Here is a 6,000-nt window from a genome sequence, read left to right as displayed (position 1 = left end):
CCGGAATCACAGAAATCATCCACCAATGTTGTTTGAATATGCTCTTTGCTAGTTACTGAATAGTCCTTTAAACTAAAAACATTAAAATCCGTAGTATAGAGTTATAGTTAAAAAACAGGTGGAAGTGCCAGGAGCCAAATTTTTCAACAGCCAGACAGGAAATAGGAAACCCATTTACATGTTTGAAAAGCTAAACCAATACATATATTAGGAGAGGGTTTTATTACAAATGTTCCTTTTAACAGTTGTATGACTGAGTACTCATAGTGAAGAAATTATTGAATGCATTGTGCAGTGCTAACTTAATAATAACGGAGAAGAAAAAATAGATGAATGATTTGAGCAGTGATAGTTTTATCACGGCACTTTATCAATTTCGTTGTCCTTATTTTGGTCAAACAAGTTTGTCTTGAATTCAAACTTGAATTCTAACATTTCTTCGTCATATAACACACATAAAAAAATAATAACTTTATTATTTATTATTAACTTTATTAAGAAATAAATAAAAGTAAAGCAAAATACTTCCCCAGAAAAAAAGCACGTTAGATGAATCATCTGTGAAAACAAAGAAGCGGTGATATAGTACTTCCCTGTGTAAAACTTAACTGAATTGTAAGTAGCATAAAATGGGTGCTTCGGTGACAAGTTTGAATTCAAGACAAACTTGTTTGACCAAAATTAGGACAACAAAATGATTTATTTGTTTATTTATTTAATCAATTATTTACTATCCGATATTGTAAAGTTATCACTGTTTTTAAGTTATCATTTATTTATTTTTTCTTCTCCGTTATTATTAAGTTAGTATTGTACAATGCATTCAATAACTTCTTCACTATGAGTATTGGTTTAGCTTTTCAAACATGGAAATCGAAGTGCAACTCATTAATCAAACACACACACATATACACCGTTTTAAATGGGGGGGGTACTTATTCTCACAGGGCCGCTGTGAGGATTTGTTCCCCCCTGTAATTTGGGCTAGGAAGGAAGCAACCTGTTCAAATTTGCCACACTACCTGAACAGACCCCCAGGAAGACAGAAAAGAAGGCAGTTGATGTCCAGGACTCACCGTTCTCAAAGTGGGAGGGGGGCACAAATTCTCACAGGGCCACTGTGAGGATTTGTCCCCCCCCCTGTAATTAAGGCTAGGAATGAGGCAACCTGTTCAAATTTGCCACACTACCTGAACAGACCCCCAGGAAGACAGAAAAGAAGCCAGTCGATGTCCAGGACTCACCGTTCTCAAAAGGGGAGGAGGGCACAAATTCTCACGGGTTGACATTTTTATAGAGTTCCTGTTACAATTTTTATCCCCCTTCCCCACCACCTGTCACTTTGCTTGGGACAAAAGGAGCCTTCAGAACTGAAACTTCTTCTCAACCATTCATTCAAATCAATTCACTCAAATCATTCTCGTTATGAAAGATTTCATCACAAAACGTGTGTGGCTTTTTCTTAAATTAACACTTTTGACATTGCTATAGTGTCAGCATTTAATTATAATGCAAATTAATAAATGCAACAATATTAAGTTGCTTTGAAAACAGCTGAATAATGAAAATGGATTAATGAAGATCACTATAAAGTATAAGGATCTCCTTTGTAATGTATACCCCTTGTAGCATCCATCCTCCTTTTTTTCCCCTAAAAATCCTGCCTGTCACACCATCCAGCACCGCTCCCTGCTTCCTTACGTCATCGCCTATTACCACTCCTTTCATCCAATCACTCGCGCGGTCTTGCCTTCCTCTGCAAAGCTGCAGCTCCACACAGGGAGCGCCAAGTCCCATCCCTCGAATGAACAGTTTTTAATGTAATTTACTCAATCTCCCCTCGATGTCAATCCCTGTTAAAATGCCAAAATGTCCCTAGTCCCACTCGCTCTAATCCTATCTTTGACAATGGAGTTTGCCCTTATCAAACCTCTGAAAAACCTACGTCCTCCTGTCATCTTCACATTCACCTCTTAGTACTGCTTTTGATAGAAACTCCTATTGGTAACTCTAAAGCGGACTGTTTAGCATATAATTTCTCACTCTTGCTTCTACTTTGCCATGTCGGTGCATTCGTAATTGAGCCCTATCGCATTCATTATCTTGTCAACTGTCGCCTTGTGGGACTCCTATGCATGATTGTGTGAAAGTCAAAAATTCCTATGGCCGTTCCGTCTTGAATATATCTAACTACCTGACCACCCAACCTACACTGTGGTGCAACGAATTTCTATCGTATTGAGTAGGTACATTGAGCAACCTAGCTTCCTCTTGACTGAATTCACTTTAGCCCAAATATCCTAGTCTAAAATGTATATAACTCGACTTCTACTTCTTAAGCCTGACGAGCCAAAATATCAGATCTCGCTCTTGTTTCTCACCGTTTTAGCCTATTTGTTTTATCCAAATCTGTTCAATCTCAGATTATGATGCTTTTCTCTGTAGCTCTCACATGATTCCATTTTTTATCAAATCTCCTCAGTTATGTCAAACTCAGTGCACAAGGAAGCTCCCGTCCACTTTGACCCAAGCTCCACCAAGTTTGGTAACGCCTCAGCAAGGAGTGCGGTTTGGTTGTCGGACACTTCATGTCTCATGTGTCTTTTGCAGCACCTCACCCTCTCAAATTGATGTTCTTTTGTTGTTGCTTCAGAGCCAACCCATTAAAGGGAAATGTGCTTTTGGGAGTTTGCAAACATATTTTTAAGGTTGTGTTAAACTTATAATCATATTAATATCTAGTATTGGAGTGCTCGTGTGGATTGGTGGGGGCCGAGGAATGTGCAGGCAAACTGCATAAACTTGTTTTCTTCGAAGTGTTGTGGAATAGGCCCGGATAGGGAGTACCGGAGGAGACCACCTCAAGGTCGGTGAAGGAACGAGAACAACAGCACGTCTATGAGCCCGGCCTTCGAGGGGAAAACCCAACCGTCTGACCTCAGCGACACCTGGACCGGGGAGGAGATGGCCATCGACCAATCATCTCACAATATTTTGCATGCTTTAATATTCATATTGTGTTTCTTTAACACTGGGCAACCCGGAAGAATGTGTCGTCTTTTGGTGGTCACAAAAACGCACGGGTTTTAGTGTGAGGGACCCGGGACCCAGGCCTGTATTAGTGCGCTTTGTCAGGAATAAACAATTGGTAAATTTGGTCTGATTGATCTACTGGTCTTCTCTTTGACAGAACGAACTCGCAAAATTGTTAGGTGCGCCAGTGTGTGGATTAGGACATAGCAATTTATGTGTTAAGTGTTGATCGCAATTTGGAGTCAGATCAATAACTAAAATCCGTAACCTAACACCATCCATCACTCTCGAATGAGTCCATTGTTCGAATGAGTCAATTTTCAACATTGTGAGTTCCTCCGCTTCTCACTGTCTTTTCTCATCCCTGAGGATGTCGTCTTTCCTCCGGAGAGTACTTGCCCCCTCCAAGCACAAAAACAGTCTTTCTTTGTTCTTGCCAAAGGTCAAAGGTGCCTCAAAGCCAGGCATCGTTTTCTAGTCGTCCACGGCTGCAGGCGGAGTCTCGAGATCGAGTTTCAGGGATCCTGGCACTGAGAGTGACAGACTGGGACATCAAACTTGTAAGATTATCTCCAAATATAGCTGCTACCATCAATTCGCTAATAACGTTTGTTTATCAAACTTCAACTTCTCCTAGTAACCGCCATCTCGTTTTTATGTTGTAAGTCCTGCAAACTCATCCTGTTTTTGAGATACATTTTGTCTGTTTTCTTATTTTCGCTTCTAATCTATTCATAATAATTCTAATTATTTGAGTTGGAACCGCTGAGACCACTCCTTGCTCCATGTGCATACCACATCCCCCCCAGGGGTCTTACTCCAAGCTCCCCTCGTTCCATACCTCACTTAGATCCCTCATCCTTCTGTCTTTCCCACTTCAAGCCTTCAATTTTGGATACCGCTTCCAACTCTTGTGTAAAGCTGTAATGCAATTTAATGAGATGTAGGGTGTGTCTTCAATAAAAGTATTCAAAATTAACTCATCAAGCATCTGCGTTCCAAATCTAGTCCCGATTTACGTCTTGACCTCTCAAACGTTATTACCTGTGTCATGTTTGCTCAAAAATGTGACTTAGAATAAGAAGAATTTCCAATCTCCCCGATCCCGTTTGATCCCGCTTCTCAGCTCTTCTTTCTCATGCTCCTGTTAGCCTGCAATTGTCCAAATCAAAAATGTTATTTTCTTTTAAATGTCTTTCTTTTGAACCTCTAAATCTCTCGTGTTGCTAACCTAATAGCTTGCCGCTATTGACACCCGTAAGGCGGCGGGCCCTGACAACATCCCGGGTTGAGCGCTGAAGGACTGCGCTGGGGAGCTGTCGGGTGTCTTCACGGACATCTTTAATGTTTCCCTGCAGCAGCCCATCGTCCCCTCGTGTTTCAAGGCTGCCACCATCGTTCCTGTGCCGAAGAAACCTGCATCGTCCTGCTTCAATGACTACCGCCCCGTGGCACTGACGCCCATCATCATGAAGTGCTTTGAGCGGCTTGTCATGGAGCACATCAAATCCGTTCTCCCCCCCACCATTGACCCTTTCCAGTTCGCGTACCGTGCCAAGTGGTCCTCTGAGGATGCCATCTGCTCTGCCCTCACCCACCTGGAGAGAAAGGACTCATATGTGAGGTTGCTGTTTGTGGACTTCAGCTCTGCCTTCAACACCATTGTGCCGCAGCGACTCATCTGCAAACTCGACGAGCTGGGCCTCAGTACCTCCCTCTGCAACTGGCTACTGGACTTCCTCTGTCAGAGGCCTCAGGTGGTGCGTGTTGGCGACAAAATCTCCGCCAGCATCACGCTGAGCACGGGGGCCCCCCAGGGCTGCGTGCTCAGTCCATTGCTCTTCACCCTGCTGACGCATGACTGCACTACGACCTACAGCGACAACCACATAGTGAAGTTTGCTGACGACACGACTCTGGTGGGTCTCATCACGAAGGGCGACGAGACTCGGTACAGGTCGGAAGTTGACCTTCTGACCACGTGGTGCAGGGACAACAACCTCCTGCTGAACGTCAACAAGACCAAGGAAATCGTTGTTGACTTCCGGAAGGGTCACACAAAACACCTGCCGCTGATCATCGACGGTGCTGTGGTGGAGAGGGTGAGCTGCACCAAGATCCTGGGGGTGCACATCAGTGAGGACCTCTCCTGGTCCGAAAACACCTCGTCACTGGTAAAGAAAGCTCAGCGCCGCCTGAGCTTCCGCAGGTGCATGTGCTCCTCAGGCAGTCCTGTCTACATTCTACCGTGGCACCATTGAGAGCGTCCTCACCAGTTGCATCGCTGTCTGGGGTGGTAACTGCACTGAACAGCACTTGAAGGCCCTGCAGCGCATAGTGAATACGGCTGGTAAGATTATTGGTGCTTCGCTGCCCTCCCTGAAGGACATTTACACCTCCCATCTCGCCCGCAAGGCAACCTCGATTGCGGGAGATGTGAGTCACCCGGCTCACTCTTTGTTTGACCTTCTGCCCTCTGGGAAGAGGTACAGGAGCCTGCGCTCCCGCACCACCAGACTCGCCAACAGCTTCTTTCTCCAGGCTGTTAGGACCCTGAACTCGCGACCCCCTTCTGCGTAGCGTGCGGCACTGTTGCGCTATTTTCTGGAATGTCTGCTGTACGCGCACTTGCTCCTTTTTTGCTCTTATTTATTTATTTGTTGTGTTATTTATTCATTATTTATTCAGCACGCTGTTGTTTTACTTGTTTACTTGTTTGTCTGTTGTGGGCCATGTCTTGTCACCGTGGGATAGGGGGGAACGAAATTTCGGTTTCTTTGTGTGTCTTTGGCATGTGGAGAAATTGACAATAAAGCTGACTTTGACTTTGAAAAAAAGGGAGACCAACAACACTGTTCCCACTGAAAATGAATGGGAGTTTCTCTAGTTTGTTGCAAAATAAAAAATGCATTTTGAAAATAATTTGTACAAATAGTGGGGATTGAAACTAACGACCATTCTCATTTT

Source organism: Syngnathus floridae, chromosome 3 (genome assembly GCF_059516105.1).
Source record: "Syngnathus floridae isolate MCC-2025c chromosome 3, RoL_Sflo_1.0, whole genome shotgun sequence".
Taxonomy (NCBI): Eukaryota; Metazoa; Chordata; class Actinopteri; order Syngnathiformes; family Syngnathidae; genus Syngnathus; species Syngnathus floridae.
The sequence above is the reverse complement of the archived record's forward strand: the minus strand, read 5'-3'. Positions refer to the sequence as shown.